The sequence below is a fragment of the Hippichthys cyanospilos genome, chromosome 17, assembly GCF_059441005.1.
Source record: "Hippichthys cyanospilos isolate Australia breed blue-spotted pipefish chromosome 17, RoL_Hcya_1.0, whole genome shotgun sequence".
In the NCBI taxonomy this organism is placed as follows: Eukaryota; Metazoa; Chordata; class Actinopteri; order Syngnathiformes; family Syngnathidae; genus Hippichthys; species Hippichthys cyanospilos.
In genome coordinates, this window is record NC_142385.1 from 7,040,156 (window position 1) to 7,059,115 (window position 18,960).

General features: G+C 37.7%; 1 long non-coding RNA gene across 1 annotated transcript in view; it reads right to left on the bottom strand.

The window, feature by feature from the left end:
• LOC148409382 (uncharacterized) overlaps positions 1–18,960 on the bottom strand; it is a 188,495-nt gene that overhangs the window by 15,744 nt on the left and 153,791 nt on the right. Inside the window, exon 7 of the long non-coding RNA XR_015868395.1 lies at positions 6,200–6,331. This is a non-coding gene — a long non-coding RNA (uncharacterized LOC148409382). The remainder of the gene's footprint in view (positions 1–6,199; positions 6,332–18,960) is intronic.

Genomic DNA, 18,960 nt, shown 5'->3' on the forward strand with positions numbered 1-18,960 from the left:
CGGGAGGGGGGGAAACCGCTTGAGCAATGTTGAATTAAAATGTGAGAATATGTCCAGTGGAGATGATTTAGCGCCTGCTTTTAATGCAAAGATGGCTTGAGGTCCAATTAAAGTGCGAGACTTTGGAAAAAACTGTTTTTTTTTTTTGCTTCCAATTGCTGCGCAGGTGTCTTTTTATAAAATGATTTATCGTTTTAGAGCTATTCGTCACTGAAGTGCTGATTTTCTAGTGTGACTGCTCCCGAATGGTAAATTGCAGTCGAGAAGAAGTTTCATGTGCCTGTTGGAAGCAAGTGTGTGTATAGTTTAATGCAGTTTTCGGAGCTCCGTATGTCACGTGACTGTTTAAAATGCGGGAGCAGACTCTTAGTACGGATCAGGGAATGTGTCACTTTTATAGCGCCGCTCTTGTCTCGCCATTACATGGCTCACTTTAAATGGATTTGATACAGGCAGAGCCGAGTTAAAGGGCACCAACTTTAGTCATAAATAATAAGTCTGAAGTTTTTGGGAAAGGTTTTTCATTTCTTACACAGGTTTTTTGTGTGTATATGCATGGCACAGCGGAGACACGCCCGAAAAGAAATAACCACGATTGTCACGTTTTGGATAAGGAACGTGAAAAAGAAGCTTTTTATTTATTTATTTATTTATTTATTTATTTATTTATTTATCTATCGCATGTTTTGGTACAAAAAGCTAATTAGTTGTGGACAAAGAAGTGCTACTACTCTGGAGTATTTTGAGTCCTTTGTTTGTATTGTTAATGTTTTGTCATGTGTTCTGAAAAGTGGTTTGTGACAGCTGGAGCTGTTATGAGAGTGCCTTATAAATTGAGTTTTTTTTTTTTTTTAATCTAACTTTTGAGGTCTCTGCTATTAATATAAATATTGTAATGAGGAGCTCTGAACGCACGCTTAAGTGTTTCTTTGATTTTAATGAGGCTGGCTGAGACATGCACTAAGATTTTTTTTTTTTTGTCAACAGAAATTCATCAGGCTGGCTAATATATCATAGCCTACACCAGGGTTGATCAAACACATAAGTGGGAGGGAATTTTTTCCTTTTTTTTAATCGAAGAAAGTAAAGGTCACTTTGAATTTTTTTTATCAACATCACTCAATCATTCTTTTAAAGCTGAACAGCTTTAAAGCTTTTCTGAGCTCGATATACAATCTAACTGGCCACTTTTTAAAATTTATTAATGCGATATGTAAAAAATTTGCACCTTGTCACAGCAGAAAGTGTAGGACACAATTTTTGCTTGTAAAATGCATTGTTATTCACCACATTTGCATATTTAGACAAGTATATAAAATAAAGTATATAAAATATAAAGAGTAGAAAACTCAATTTTTAGTCCATGTTGCGGGCCGCTTAAACTTAGACAGCGGGCCACAAATAGCCCATAGACATTAGTTTGGACACCAATGGCCCATACAATTTTAAATGTGTGATGGTTTTGTATTACATTTTCATTTGTCCTTATAGATATTTTTCACAGGTTTGGGGATGTTAAGAAGATAATTCACTGTGATGTCCAAAGCAGCTTAAGAATTGCATTTCGAACGGCAGCTATCAAATATTTTGGTACTCAGATATCCTTCAAACAATTCTGTTGAATAATTTGGTATTCAGATGCAAAAATGTGTATTCATTGTTTGATTAAAGGACAATTATGAATGTAGAAGACAATATAGTACATTTCCACTAAATATTAACAGATTTTTTTCATTTTCAGAATGTTTTATTTATTTATTTATTTTTAGCTGACTTTAGGCTGCTTTACAGCAGACTTTTAGTCTTTTAGAAACAGTTGAAATTTTTGAAAAATATCTTTTCATTTGATTTATGAAAATGTGTGGTCTCTAAAATAGCGATTCTAGCTAGGTAAAATAGTCCATTTGAGTAAAACTGGTTTGTTTAAAAGTGACAAATAAGACTATCATTTAGGTCTGTAAACCTGCTTTTGAAAAATAGTCCAACAGCTCTCGCCAACTTATATGGGGCAGTTGAGTGCTGTTAGCCGCTAATGCAGCTAGCGTCTAATGCTGCACGCCACTGCAAGCGCTGCGAGTCGCTAATGTTGGAACTGGCTACAGATGCTAAATATAGACAATGACAATGTAATAAAGTCTTTTATAAGCATCCTTTAATTAGAAAAATTACCAACTGAACTTTATTTTAGGACAACATAGCGTCGTTAAACTGGGTAAGGAGTCAAGCTAGCCGTTATGCCGCGACATGCTTTTGGTATGTCCTTCAAAATAAAAGTTTAGCATGACATCGGTGTCCATATGTTATTGGAAAAGTATGATTGTTTTTTTTTGACTCAAGGACTTATTACCTTCTTTTCTGCTGCTCATTCTATCCTCAGCCTGTCATATGACATAATCGGCTACTACTTATTCTCTATTTCTTTATTATGGCTTGCAGATAGCATCACAAGCAATTTCGGAGCAAATTGTAGAATTTTCTTTTTCGCTCAAACCATTGGTCCCAGCCATGAATCCGAATTACTGATATTGTCTCTTTTTCTTCCCAGCTGCCCTCAAGTAGTCCTGAAGCCGCAAACAGAGGGAATAAACAAGGATTTGTCACTGACGGTAAAAAGTTGATTACAATTCCCTTTGGGAGAGCGGCTGAGTAGAAACTCCTGCAGTGAAGGTCGCCGACTGGAAGCTAATAATCTCGATGGCCATTGAGTTTCCTATGCCTCCGTTTCAGCGAGCCGGCTGCAAGTATAAACAACGCAGAGATGAATGGAACCGCGATCACTCTCCACATCTTGGGCTTTACTTTTGTTTTGTTTTGTTTTTTTTTTCTTTTCGCAGGGCTCGCTGTTGGGCATCTCGGATTGCCTTCGATATTTCAATGAGCTGAACTCCGAGAACTTCATTATAAGTTTCGTGGCCGTACTTGGTCCTGTGCATGACAGCTTTGATGGCTTACTGGGGTAATGACTGTTAATATGCAACCGTGATTTTCGGGTCGAACGTTCCGAAATTATCTTTTTTTTTCCCCTAAATTTTAAAAGCGATGCCCGCTGCCCTTACGATTAATTTAACATGTCTGATACAAGAAAGGAAGAGGATACATTGCGGGGGTAGTTGGACAGCCTAGGATGTAAAAGTAATAACTACATGAAAAAGCAGACTTCAGAGATTCTTTGATCACATCACAAAAGTAGTTGTCGTCATGTATACCGCCTATACATACACTCCGTGAGTAGGCTTAGAAATATATTATTTAGATTCATTTTAAAAAGTAAGATAAGCAGTTCAGGATGCTTGAGGTTTAAGATATCAAAATGTAAATACCACCACATTTTTCTTTTCAGTACTCTTGTGATAAGTCATTTTCAAACCATTTTTTAAAGTTTCCTTGATATGATTCGAAAATCCAAGCCAGAATCCAACTGATTTTAAAGTATGACGACCAAAATGAAAAAAAATAACGCGAGAAAGAAGATAAAGTCCACACTTGTGAAATCTATCCACGTTCAATAGCCACTTATCTTAAGTAGGGTCACAGGTTTGCTGGTGCCTATCCCAGCTGACTTTGGGCGGGGGACACCCTGAACTGGTTGCCAGCCAATCACAGGGCACAGAAGGAGGAACATCCATCCACACACCCAATCAAACGTAAGAAAAACCTAAGAGAGTCCAACACGCCTACGGATCATGTTTTTGGAATATTGGAGGAAGCCAAAGTGCCCGGAGGAAACCTATGTGGGCACAGGGAGAACATGCAAACTCCACACAGGGAGGCCGGATCGATCTGCAATCAAAGTTAGGACCGCCGAGGAGGCGGATGTGGTAAACACTCCTCCACCGTGTAGCCCAACGAGTGAAATCATTATAAAATCATCTCCCATCTGTTCCCGTTAGGACAGGGTTATAAGGCCCAAAAATAAAATCCTGATTTTCACCAGCCATTTTGGACAAATATGATTTAAATCAATTTCATTTTAAATACTGATCCAAACATTTATTTTGAGTTATTAAATAAATAAATCCTTGAGCAAATATTCAGACACGGCTAATGTATGCTGATTTCAAATCAGTTTTAATGTAAACATGACATTCATAGTTTCAGGATAGCGGGAATGTCACAATTCATTCAATCCCAAAGATGCATTTTTGCGTGTCTCTAATGAGTCTAGGCATTCAAACCTACAAACAGTAAAACTCCTCAACAACGAAATCTGCATGTGCAAAAAAAATCCCTTCACGTGAAATAATCTTCATGCACTGAAGCCTTTTCCTATTTCTTACCTGCCCCTACTAAGAAAAATCCCCCTGTGGCATAATACGATATGCTTTTCTCTGCATTTGCCTAGCATTGAAATTCACTATAGCGAAAACAAGCCTGCAGCCAAAGTCTAGCTTGGTTTATGCTTGGCACGGCAGTAGGCGGGGTACACCCCCTATCTAATTATTTATTTTCCTGTGTTACATAAAGGAGGGTCACAAAATGGATGACTCTAAATTTTGTAAGTATTGTACAATAAACCATCAATCAGTTTTCTGCCACTTTTGTAAAACACAATTTTAGGACTAAGCTAATTTTCAAATCTTTAATAGTTAAAATGATTTATTATTATTGCTCAAATTTGATTTATTCCCCAGTCCTAGTTCGGGTCAAGTATTTATCCTGTAGCATCCCAATCCAGCGATTAAAGGTAATTGACTACCATTTCGAGGGAATCAGACGGGATTCTTGAAAAAATGTCAGCCTCTTGTGGACACAAATCCATCAGTAAAACAAATGAAATATGATGATTTGTATATAACCCGAGAAAAACCAGAATGGAATCATAGAATCTGCAGACCAAGTTATGTTCAATTATGTCAACTAATGTATTATTATTTTTTTTTTCAATGGGAACGGGTGGAAAAAAGATTTGGGCTGCTCCAATTCTATCTTCAAGCTGGGACATAAAAAAAAAATCAAATAAAAATAAAGACTGACTGTGGTTACTCAAAATGCTCAAAATTGGCTGACATGGTTCCTTTAAAAAAAAAAAATGTCTGGCATTAAAAGAGTTAAAACAGTGCTTAACCTGAGGCAATTTTTAATGTGTGCAAAGTTCTTTCCTTTATTCCAAGCCCAACTCATGGAGGATCATAGTACCTGTCAAGCAGTTGATTTTTTTCTTCCTGGTTAAGATTTCACAATAAGTGATTGATACTATGAGGTTTGGGTTAACCATCTAGATTATGTAATAGTTTCTCATCCATCCTGAGGATCCTTCATTTTTCACTGGTGTGCCTTATCTGGAGGGTTGATGCAAACTTTGTAAATTCCGGTCCACAATGGTCACGCCTATTATCCATGCCAAGAAAGCTTCAAAAGGGATATATCTTCATTCAAAAAAAATTGCCTTTTTTTAGTTGTTTTTTTTTTCAAGTTATTGGAGCTGAGAAGTTTGACTTTCACACTCACGCACTCAAAGTGAAGCAGGGAATCGAAACAATGATGAAACCCGAGTGTAATAGTCAAAGCTGCGAGAGCAAAGGAATGACAAACGTCAGTCACTCCTCAAATAGCGTCTTTGTCTGACTGAATCGTTACAGTACATAAAAGCAAGTTGAAATGTCACAACTTCCGAGCGCCGCAGGAGTCACATATAAAAGCTTCCAATAATATCAAGAAATGATCTTTGTTGGGCTACATGAGTGTAAATTCGATCGTCTGACTTGGAAGAGCTCCATAGCAATTCATTTGTTAGAATTCTGAACTTGACTTAGAACCTGGAACCTCAGGGGCATAAACATGGACGAGCAATTTAGTAAGGAGATTTCCAGCAAGAACCTCAGAAGTATACTTGGATTAAAGTTACTGGCATCTCCAACCGCAATGGTTTGAAGGCGGATTTCTGATCAACACAGATGGGCATTTTTCAAATTATTCCTGGTGGACCTGGGAACCCTTCCGTCATCGTCGGTCTCAAGCCGAGCCAAACTGTAATCTTCAAATCATCGGGCCGTTGTTTTATTTCACCCAGTCACTTTGTCACCACAAGGTGGTTATTGGACAAATTTTGTCTGGTCCGTTATTCATCGGCAAAATGTTTTTTTTGGAGACAGCCCAATCGACAGTCCGTCAGTCCCTAGATTGGACACCTGTGACTGTGAATGACGTATGAAAACCCACTCATCATCACTACTTATGAACAGACGTGGAAACATCTTACATTATATCGCTAGTCCATCAGTCATCAATCGTAGGTGTGCCGCCTCCCTTCCGTCATCTTTGGTCTGTCATTTTTTCACAGCAAAAATTGTCATCGTTGGTTCCGCCAGACTGTCGCACACTTCCGTCACCACTGTAAGTCAAACGAAAATGACAGACTGACAGATAAGATTAGAGAAAAATTTATACAATTTAAGAAAATGGAATAAACAGTGGTAATAGGACAGACCCTTGGGGAACACCTTATGGGATTACTCTGAACGTTTCTGTCTATTCCAGGCCATCAGGCATTAAAACAGAATGAATGATGGTGCTTGAAAACAGTCGGGATAAAAATGACCCAATTATGTGTCAAAACCTGACCGACTCAATATGTGGGTCAATTTGATTCAACTTTCTGAGCTGTTTTATACCAAACAACCCAATTTTCATGGTTGTCTTGATAAAAAAAAAAAAAGACAAAAAAAAGACCCATTTATTGGGGTTGTAATGTGTCAAATTGACTCAAACACTGGGTTTGGGTCTGGTTACTTTTAACTCGATTGTTTTTGGAGTGTTAGACTAAACCGAAAAAAAAAATCTCCATATTTTTCAGCAATTTTTGATGTGATAATTTCTTTTAAATTACTTGAAAATCGAAGTAGAATGTATATTTACTTCGGAAATATACTTTTTTTTGTTTTGTTTTATTGCCTACTTTATTATTTGCTTGATTATAGAATGTCATCTGCTCATGACAATAAAACTCTTGAATATATCTGGATCTTGATGATAATTTTCAAATCAAATGTTGTACATTAAGCACATTTTTAATTTCAGTGCAGAAGGGAGACTGTAACAAAATCGCAATGAGTCAAATAAAATGCTGGATACATGTTGTTTAAAACAATCCTGGGAATTGTTTAATCCATTGCCTCAAAACGAACAAACCATTCACAAAGAAGACAGAGAAAATAAATAATTGTATCTGAACCTCATATGAAATTGGCTTTGCCCTCTGAGCACAAAGAAACAGAAAAGGCTACTGCATATTTTTTTTTATTTATTTATTTTACAAAATAAAAGGCCAACAATGGTTTTGTTTCACAACAACACTAGAGAACATGAACAAAAGTCACTTTAATAAATTGCATTGAGACAATTGGAGTTCTGTTTGCGCACTTGTGAATAATAACAAATTCAGCATTGCCAGACTATCGAAAATAACTTGTGCAATCATAAAAAAGCGATTGACCTGTGATTGTCAATTTTATATTAATATTGATTACATTAACAAAAAATACATATTTTTAAAGACTTAAAGAATACCTATCTATCTATCTATCTATCTATCTATCTATCTATCTATCTATCTATCTATCTATCTATCTATCTATCTATCTATCTATCTAACTATGAGGTGTGTGTATGAATTAGAATTCGTCGGCCTAGAGGTCTAATAAAAACAAGCAAGAAGAAACAAGCACACACGCACACACAGCGCATGTGTGCATACAAAACGGAGCCAAAACTAAAAGCAACAAATTGTTCACGGGCATCTGCTGTTTGCTGCCAAAAACGACTCTTCCTGCAGGCAATAAAAACTAGGAAATGCTTTATATCACATCACACTGGTTATAGCCTTTTTTGTGGGGTGTGTGTGTGGAGGGGGGGGGGGGGGGGGGGTTGCTAAGTAATAAATAACGCTGTGGAAGAACTTGACGAACCTGCAGAAGTTGCCATGGCAACATATGTGGATACGGCAATATTTTTTAACAACATGAGAGCCATTTGTGTCCACTATCATGTTCATTTTGTCTTAGCAAGACAGAAAAGTCACTTGCATCCTACACGAACATATGAGACACTATCAGAAAGGCCAGGATGTCCTCTACTGAGGACACCATGACTGTAGCCTAGCTCCAATAACTCCTAAAATATAAACCAAAAACAAATGTCCACAACAGTGGACACAAAATAGACTATCTTTTGAAAAACAATTCAATGTTATTTTATGTACACTATTTAAGATATATCGTAGTACTTCATTGATTTGTCAATGCAGCCAAGGACACCATGTATGCGTAGTGAATATGTTTATTGTTCCAGAGATCTTGTGTGTGTGTGTATTTGTTGCTGGAGGCCATTCAATGCCATCTGTTAAATAATGAGTCACCTGTGAAGTTCATAACAGCGGTGTGTGTGCGCGCGTGTGTGCGACATCCTATCCAAACTGCTGTCAAAGAAATGGAAGTCCATTACCTCTCTTTATAGCAACACAACTCACTTGAATGACAACAGGTACACATAATGGAGTCTTTAATCCAGTGGTGTTTTGAGATACAAGTTTCATTTGTTCCCTGACTCTAATTACATCTCAAATCATCGTTCCTCATTGAAATGAATGGAATGTCAATAATCAAATCCAGCCTCTCAAAAAATGATTTTAAAGAAAAGAAAAGCCTGTCTGTAATGTTTTTATTTATATAAATACTGATCTCAGCCAAAATTGAAATACTGGTTCTTCACAAAGGATAAAGAATGTATGTTCACTAGTATTAGTACTAGACTGTTCAAATAATATGGTATTTCATCAAGGGCTGATTGTTGGCACAGATTTTCATCAGCCTTTATTAAAAATAGGTACATTTAAAACTGTTAAACTGTTTTTTTTTATTTCAGTTAGCTTTATAAAAGATTCTGCTGAATCTGGGACATTGTAATCTCTGTATTTGTTTGAAATTAAAATAGTCAATTGTATGTTTAATATTTCTCTTGTTTTGAGGAACTTTATTTACTGTAGAAAACTTTAAGGAGCCATTTATTGGTTTGAGCTTTAACTTTTAAAGACATAATGACGCCCACTGAGAATAGGAACTCCCTGAAGATAATTATTGTCTACAGTCAATTAAAAAGAAAATCTACTTTACTCTACTTTAAAGTATTATAAAAAAAAAACAAAAACCCACCAATATTTAACCTTTGATCAAAAATTAATACCTGCTTCAAATATCAGCTATCGGCCTCCTCGTGATTCCTTAAGCATCGGATTCCTTGTGATTTCATGTAAATAAGATTAAGATGAAAAACATCTCAAAGCTAAAAAGCTTTAATTTTGGTTGCTCACTGTTACCATGGCGATGTACTGATGCCAAAGGAAGATGATGCAATTTTTTTACATCCAAACCTGGGTTGAAAACTCATCAAATTTGGCACACAATTCAGCCCTGGCAATAACATATATATTTGATAGGGCTATTGTCCATTGTTAGGTTGGAGTGAGATCTATGATTTTTCATCCTTTTCTTTGTGAGTTTCTTGATTCTTCTTGTTTGTTTAAGTGACTTTACTAACTTGTATCTTGAAAAACTTGTGAGGTCACTTATATCTCAAGACTCCAAATGACAATGTTTTTATTTTAAGTGAGAGGTATTCATGTGTAAATAGCCCATAATTCACGGCGATGCATTCAGTGCCCCCTCGTCTCGACACATTTTTAAGCATGTGACATCTTAATTACAAAATCATACATTACGGTAATTGATGGCGGAGCCACATTTAATTTATCTATTCTAAAATGTCATTCGTTGCGATGATTGCAGTACTGTATATTAAGAATAAAATGAGCTAAAAGTTATTGGTGAGTAACAAATGTAATCTCCTTGCTCCTGACCGCTGTTTATGTCAATGTGTGAATACACCCAAACACAGCCAGCCAAATTGAAATAATATCAACTAATCAAAATATCTGATGAGAACGAGATTGGATGTGTGTGTTTTCGCCGCGTGTGCGAGTCGGGGTTCGCCGCGAGGTCAGCCCGCAGCCGGATTGTTCGGCGGTGATTCAGCTCTAATTGCACAAGCTGATAATAAGCGAGGCAGTGCAACGCACGGATGAATGTGGCCCACTTCAGGTGATTCATCACACAATCAGAGCGGACGCAAAGCAAGGGGATGAGAGACACATTAATGCATGTCTAATGAGCGAGCGCGTCCCGTGATGAATCGCCGCGTCCACGTCGGGACTACCCGACGCCAAACGGCATGACCCTAATGCGCTAACGCGGCTCATTGCAATTTTCGGAGCGGTAAATATAATTGCTCCAGACTGATTCACGCTGTAGCCTCTCACATTTACCTGTTCAACTTTTTGAGACAACTGCAAGCACTTTAACCACTGGATTTGGGCCAGCAAAAAGAAAAAAAGTTCAGCAGGATTCTGACTTTTTTATAGCCTCTGAATTTTGACATCTGAGATTGTGAAGTCAGAATTGTGACTTAAGACTTTAAAGTCATAATCCTGTGAATTCTGTGATTAAAGTCAGCCAGTGAAGAACAAAAATAAAGTGGTCAGGTTCTTATTTTTATCTCAGAATTTTGACTATTCTCAGAGTTCTCACTCTGAAGTCAGAATTCTCAATTCTGGCTTCTGACACTCCTGGCAATAACGTCAGAAGTTTTGACATGAGAGTCAGTAGAGTCGTGATTTTAAAAAAAATGAAGTCTGAATTCAGATTTTTTTAATTTTGCGAATTCTGAAAAGAAGTCAGTCAAAGAAAAAAGATAGGGTTTCTTGCTTTTATCTCAGATTTGTGAATATCCTCAAAATTTTCACTTTAAAAGTATGATCCTCATTGTTCTTATTCTGAGAAAAGTCACAATTTCTGAGAAAAAAATTCAAAATTTCGACTTGAAATTGTCAGAGAAGAGTCGGAATTCGGATTAAAAATGAGTCAGAAAAGAATTCTTATTTTAATGTCAGAATTGCAAGAGTTAAGTCAGAATTTTGAATAGAGTAACAATTCTGAGAATTCAGAAGTCAGCCAGGGAAGAGGTTTCTTACGTTTATCTCGGCATTCTGACTATTCTCAGAATCCTCACTTTAAAAATATAATTCTCAATTTTTCTTATTCAGAGAATAGTCCAAATTCGGACTTCTGAAAATAAGTAAAAAGTATGACTTGGAAGTAAGTAAAGCATTCTGAATTCAAAAGTCAAAATTCTGCTTATTCTCAGAATTCTGACTTCAGACCATAGTTAAAATACTAACTTGAAAGTGAGTCAGTAAATAATTCTGACTAATATCAGAATTGCAAGAATAAGGTCAGAATTTTGACTAAAGCAACAATTTTGAACATTCGAACAATAAATTCAGCCAGTGAACAAGAAAAAAATGGTTGGCAGGTTTTTCACTTTAACTCAAAATTCTGACTTCTCACTTTACAGTCCAAAGTAAAATTTCTGACTTAAAGTCAAAATTCTGACTTCAGCGAACAAAGTTGGTAAATAAAGAACTCTGACTGAAAAAGTCAGAATTGTGGAAGTAAAGTCATGATTCTGACTTTCAGCCAGTGAAGATAATAAAACAAGTTTGAAACTTTTTTTTTTTTCATCTCTGAATTCTGACTTTAAAGCGATTGACTTGAAAGACATTCAGGACAGAATTCGGACTAGTCCAAAATCAGAAAAGAACATAATGTACATGAGCAGTGGAGGAAAATGCAACCTTAATGCCAAACAAAAGCTAATTGCAGCATAAACCTGTGCTTGGTTTTGCATTTACCCTCCTTTGAGCCTTTTATCATCGAAAGTCTGGAAACAATACACAACCATCTGCCATTTTTGTTATCAAAGCGCCAACCTGCCCGTCTGCCGCTCTTACGAGACCATCCTTCGTTTATCGCACTCCCCTAAAAGAATATTCGCTCATATACATTGCCTTTATTGCTAAAAAGATATTTCACTGGCAAAGAGACCAATGAAAGGTTTGCTGGCAGGAACGATGCGTTCCCATGGCGACCACTTTTGTTGTTGACTTATGATATAAAAGTTATTCGCCTTCTTTGATTTCCCACTAGAGTGGAAAACAAGACAGGAGATGTGGATTTTTGGAAAGGAGCAAAAAAAAAAAAAGAAGTTAGATTGAAAAACAGAGAAAATGGAGAAATGTGAAGGGGGATGACAGATAAGTCTGAGATGGATGAGGGAAGTCAAAAACGCCCGAGATTGTCATCTGACAAAGCAAAGTGGTGGCATGAAACTCAGATTTTTTTGTTTTTGTTTTTTTGAGGCCTTTAAGTTTAGCGCTAAGCAAAATTGTTTATGCAGTCTTTCTCCTTTGGGGAAAGGACTGAGGAGCACATTGTGATTCTTCTTCCTTTGCTTTTGAATCCTATAGACCAGAGGTCGGCAGCCCGTGGCTCTTTAGCGCCGCCCTGGTGGCTCCCTGGAGCCTTTTATTAAAGAGAATGGAAAAAGATGGGGCGGGATCTACTTTTTTTGTTATAATAGCCTTTTAAAACATGACAAAAACTATCTGGACGTTTTCCAATGCTTTCGAAATGGGTAAATATTGAATTTCAAATGTTTGCACCTGAGCCCGCGACAAATGTTTCCTCTGATGGCCATTGCAAAAAAAAAAAACGGGTTGCTTACTGGGCCACAGATCCAAAAAGGATGAAGGCAAACACATCTGAGGCGAACAGAAGATTCAATGATTTGCTTTCAATGCCAACGTGGGAGGATTGCCTGCATGTTTGCTTTGTAATGAGTTTTCAAATAATAAAAACATCTTACATATTGAAGAGTTTGATTGTCAAATGCACAGTAACACTACATAATGGAATCTTATTCTGTTCACTTCCCTGAGGAGACTAACATTCCACACACAAGAGAAAATATTAGACAATAGTAAGGCGATAGAAACAGTAATAGGGCAATAAGGGCAATGATAATGGGGCATATACGAATAAAAATAAGAATACATGCCCAATTTTGAAAACAAAAGTCACATTAAACGTGTAAGAACACAACCTTGTCATAGGCACATATTTAGTAACAAATTGGATTTTTTTAAGAAAGGGTTTCAAATTTTTGCTAGTATATATTTGGAATGACACATAGGAATGTTCTTGTGCTTACCCAGGTCTGAGGATGGTGTTCCATTTTGCTTTTGCTATCAGGGATACATCGTCTCTCCAGCGTGTCCTGGGTCGTCCCCGGGGCCTCTTCCCGGTGGGACGTGACCGGAACACCTCACCAAGGAGGCATCCTAACCAGATGCCCGAACCACCTCAACAGGCTCCTTTCAATGCGGAGGAGCAGCGGCTCAACTCCTCCCGGACGACCGAGCTTCTCACCCTATCTCTAAGGAAGAGCCCTGACAAGTGCGGAGGAAGCTCATTTCGGCCGCTTGTATCCGGGATCTCGTTTTTTCGGTCACGACCCACAGCTCGTGACCACAGCTGGAATAGCGTGGAATAGCAATAGCATAGGAATGTCGATTGTCCAGTGAAGAGAGAGCTTTGCGTTTCTGCTCAGCTCTCTATTCACCACAACGGACCGGTACAGCGTCTGCATTACAGTAGATACTGCACAGATCCACCTGGTGATCTCCAGTTCAATTTTACCCTCACTCATGAAAAAAGACCCCAAGATACTTGAACTTCTCCACTTGGGGCAGGGCATCATCTAGAGCACAGGTGTCGAACTCCAGGCCTCGAGGGCCGATATCCTACATGTTTTCAAACCTTTTCCCTCAAAAACACCTGATTCAAATGATTGGGATCATTTTGAAGCTCCTGCAGAGCTTGCTAATGAGCTAATCATTTGAATCAGGTGTGTTGGGGAAAGAAAACCGGAAAACATGCAGGATGCCGGCCCTCGAGGCCTGGAGTTCGACACCTATGATCTAGAGGTAAGATTTTAAGCACAAGCCCAAGCCTGACCCGAATTTCTTCATAATCTTAACATATCTTTTCCCATTTATTTGATTTACATTATTCTATTTAAAGCCTGCTGCGGTATTTCTCCGCGTAATTAAGCAAATTTGCACCAATGACGGACGGCCTTAAAATTTCCCCCGTCAACTCTTAAAAAAATCCATCAATGATGGAAAATTGTCGGTTAATGTAACCTCTGCAGACACAGAAATATAAAAGATGTAAATGTTTATACAGTCTTGTTAAACTTAGATTTTGTTCCAAAAGGCTTTCATTTGTTATCATAAATCACCTCCTCCTCCCGAGTCCTCACAAATAAAAGATGAAATTTCGGGTTCGCTTCGGGCTTGGGCCTGAAAATCAAGTTAATTGGTCGGGCTCGGGCCGGGTCGGGCTTTAATACCGCGGGCCTGGGTCGGGTCGGGCTAGATTTTTTTAGGCCCGATCTTACCTCTAACATCATCCCTGAACTGGCGAGGGCACGCCACCCTTTCCCGACTGAGGACCATACAACGGTCTCAGATTTGGAAGCGCTGATCATCCCAGCCGCTTCACACTCGGCTGCAAACTGACAAGGTTGGAGGTCATGGCCTGAAGAAGCCAACAGCACCACATCATCCGCAAATAGCAGAGATTCAATGCTGAGAGCCCAAACTGGACCGCATCAACGCTTTGGCTGCATTTAGAAATTCCAATACTCACTGGAAACGGATTTGACTTACTGCCAGCAATGCGAACCAAACTATGACATTCAAGAGGAACGAGAGACCAACTCCAGTGAACCCTTGATGATCCTGCCGAAGGTGGAAAGCTGGTCCACTGTTCCACGAACGGGATGAAAACCACACTGCTCCTCTTGAGAGTGTTGCCTTCAATAGAAAACTATACGGTAGACCCCCGGGTTACGGCGTCACCTGCTTATGTTGTTTTTCACTTGACAAAGTTGAATACTACATTTTTTTCTTCATCTCCTCTTTACAGCATCAACACAAAATTCAAATTTGGCGGTCAGTGTGTGTGCATTATGATGAGTTGCATCACGGTCATACGTCACTACACGCGTCACTACATAAGTCATTAAAATGCTGGTCTGCTATTGGTCGGCGTCACGGTGTCATTACGATGCTGGTCTGCTATTGGTCAGCTTCATGGCGACCCTAAAATGCTGGTCTGCTATATGCCGGCGTCACTAAAATGCTAGTCTGCTATTGGTCGGCGTCACGGCGTCACACACGATGCTGATATGCTAAAGTCTTGATCTATAGTGCTTAATTCAAAGTGTAGTTGTTTAGCCAAGGGTCCCAAGATTGCTAGTGATGTTAAAGGGAGAAGTAAGAAGATGATTTTATGGAAATGAAGCTGCAGATAAAAAAGAAATACGAAGAAGGCTAGGCTAGGCTAGGATAAACTCGCTAGGGATTATAGCCGTAAGTAGCTCAAGTCAGTGTCACTCAAACCTAAACAAAATTTCATTTTTCCTATATATATTTTGTATTTATGATGTTATTCAATTGTAAACGTGTCTATTATATTTAAGTAGCACTTACTATATACTATGTTGTTACTCATTTTTAATATGTATTCACCATTTTGATTTTTTTACCTGGGGTTTTATAAGCATTTGCTAATAATTACCATAGGTTTCCATCGTCCATCATATGACGATTTCGCCTTATGATCCCAACTCCGGAACGGATTAATTTTGTATGGCGGGGGTCCCACTGTAAAAGGCTTTCAATATTTTTGCGGCTCTGGACAGATTTTTCGCTTTTTTTGGTTCAATGTGGCTCTTTCAATATTTTGAGTTGCTTACCCCTGCCTAGGCAATTGGTTTATCATATTAGACCATTTGTTAGGAATATATACTTTGTGGTGTCACTAATGCGAAAAACATGTACACGTGTTTATTCCTGAGCCAATCAACAAACACCCTTGAACCTATATAACATCATTGGTCAACTGGTCACGTCAACCGTGTGATTTTCTACCTTCAAGTTCAAGATCCCTTTTGATGGGCTTCCACTAGCAACTATAGAAATCAAAGATCCACTTGAACCGGGCTGGTAATGGGCGGCAATAGAACATATACATTTTTGCCTTCCTTTTTCTTGATTAGATACTCAAGAAAATTATAAGGCCACAAACCGTACGCTCAAGTACAGGCAATTACCTGCAGGATAGCTGTTGACGACACGGTGTGACATTTAGTGCCCAAGATACCGGCCCTTGGCCTCTTATCTTGAGTGAGTAATGGATGCACTGTCCCTTTGGAGAGACATTTCTCTTTGAGCAGCAGGACTAAAGATGCATCAAATCTCAATTTGGACAAAGGATTAAAGGCAAGATTTCATCGTATTTTATACTTTCAACAGCACTGCACTGCCATTAAAAGGAAAAAAAAACCCCACATCCATATGTGAATATCTTCTGAAAGTACCAAAGATGCATTCATTTTTTGAAATTGTAGAGAAACATTTAAACTGACTTGTTCTCTCCAGCTGACCTGAGACCCAGTTTGTTGTGTCCACTGCAGTGGACATTTGTTTTTCTTCTATACTTTTTGACTCATTGACTCAAGTCCTTGTGTGCTCGCTGGAGGATGTTCTGCCCTTTCCAATGATGTCTCACGTGTTTGGGAGAGATATGTTTCAATTTGGGTTCTTGCTGAGACAAAATGGACACACATGTGGACACAGATGAAATCTATGTTTTTTTAGTCAAGTACTCCCTCACCAGCGCACAAATATTTTTGGTTAAAAACAGCCATTCATGTCCATTTATCAAACTTTAAAACTACATTTGTAGTGGCATGTGCATACTTATTTTATTCAGGAACTCAACAGAATAGAAAGATGTTTTGTTTTGTTTTTTTCTGGCTCGCCTGCCAGAAAATTGTGTCCCCAATGCTAATGTGCAAATGTATAGAACTTAAAAAAAAATTAAAAGCATACAATTTCTGAATGAAGTCACAGTAACACAATTTAGCGAATATTTCATGTTCCAATGAATTTGCTCTTAAATTGAAAAGACAAGTGTACAGTTCCTGTCATGGCATCCAATTAGATTTGCTGATAGCTGCAGAAAAACTGGTAAAATCTCAAGTACCCCCTCAAGCGCCTTCATGTCGTCAAGAGAGAGGGTGACGCAACAGCCCAGTCATGAAATAAATGAATTAAATCTATTTTATGTTATGAGTTTAACCCTTGTGCAGTATTTCGTTGCTCTTTTGCTGATCTTCACTTCAAAGGCATTTCACTTCAAAGGTAAAGCTTTGAAAGAAGACACAAGGGAGCTGAAATTCCATCCTGATGCGGACAGCACGTCAAAGTTGAACTCCTCTGAAAACGTTATTGCTATGAACAGAGACATCATGGCACCTTTAAACTGAAATTGTTCACCTATGAAATGTTTACATAATCTACCTACATTTTCTATAAAAATGTGTATGTATTGTCAATTTTCACAATGCCATCTGTTGTTGTAGTTTTTAGGATTTAGTTTGTTTTAAATTAAATAAAACTATTTAATATTCTATTTTATCTACAGTTTGTGTGATATTTTACTGGGGTTACAAGAGGTTTCTTTATTTTTCAACGTTCTCGCCGGACATCCATGGTCCAGGTGTGGTTGTTTGCACACCCATGCCCAACATAATTTTCCAACTCTTTCCATTGTTTTATTTCACATTTATCACTTACACACCTCCAGGCTTTGGCGGCTGACAGCTAAATTACATTTTTGTGCATAGTTACACCCTCAGATGATGTGTGACTTCACTCATACGCCATGATGATATTGCAGTTTTAATTCCGCTTATGTTCTCGGTCACACTTCATCAACCGGAATCTTGTCCACGAGCGACAATGTAAGACAGAACAAATTAACACAGCTACAAAAGAAACGAAGCCTTTTTTTTTTTTTTTTTTTAAGCCAAAGCCACTGATGCAAAGAAAGAGAGAGAATTCATTTGTTGCCTTTTCGCCACCTTTGCTCGGCTCGGACTGTTGATGTTGAATCAATTACCGTAAGAACGCTTAAAATGTTCCTGTAATTACTATTTTGGAATTACCAAAAAGTCTGCTGAAGACTTCAAATGAGCTTAGCGCTGTGTTCGGCATTATACCGCTCATAGCTTGTTCATTGTGCTGTATTTGTTCTGTGCAGTGAATCACAAAATAGGAAATTGGCTGTGTATGCAAATGAACGGCGCTGTTAATACAAAGTAAATGTACTTTGGCTTCTCCTTTCTATACAAGTGCCTAAGATCATATTTTTTATATCTTAAGTTACATTCCATTTCCGCATGTCCAATAATGTGCTCTTCAATGGCAAAAAATCCCACTGAAGTAAAAAACTCCTTTCATATGTGAAGGGAATAATGCATAACATCTAGTGTGTAAATATACCTAATTTGTGAGTCTGTGGGCATGAATTATTGAGCAGCTATAAGATGGATAGGGTCCTCTCGAATAATAAGGGACTGCTAATACAAAGTCATAAAAGCGTCAAAATTGCATTAAAAATGAAAAGTTATTTATCTGTGATGTATTAGATTTCCTATGTTTTTAGTTTAATGTTATTAACTCAAACTCGAAAAAAAAAAACACAACACATTAATATGAAATTGAAAAAGACATGTTCACATTGATAAATCTATCCATCCATCCATCCATCCATCCATCCATCCATCCATCCATCCATCCATCCATCCATCCATCCATCTATCTATCTATCTATCTATCTATCTATCTATCTATCTATCTATCTATCTATCTATCTATCTATCGAATAGTATACTTTTTAAACTCATTTTAAGCAGTCCTTCATTCACAAAAAACATGCAGATACTGTATGCTGCACTGGACTAATAGCCACAGGGTTCAAATCACGAGGAAAAAGTCACGTTTTATAGGCCCGAAGAATCCGATTATATATATATATATATATATATATATATATATATATATATATATATATATATATATATATATATATATATATATATATATATTTTTTTTTTTTTTTTTTTTCCGAGTTTGATATATTTATAGATAGATAGATA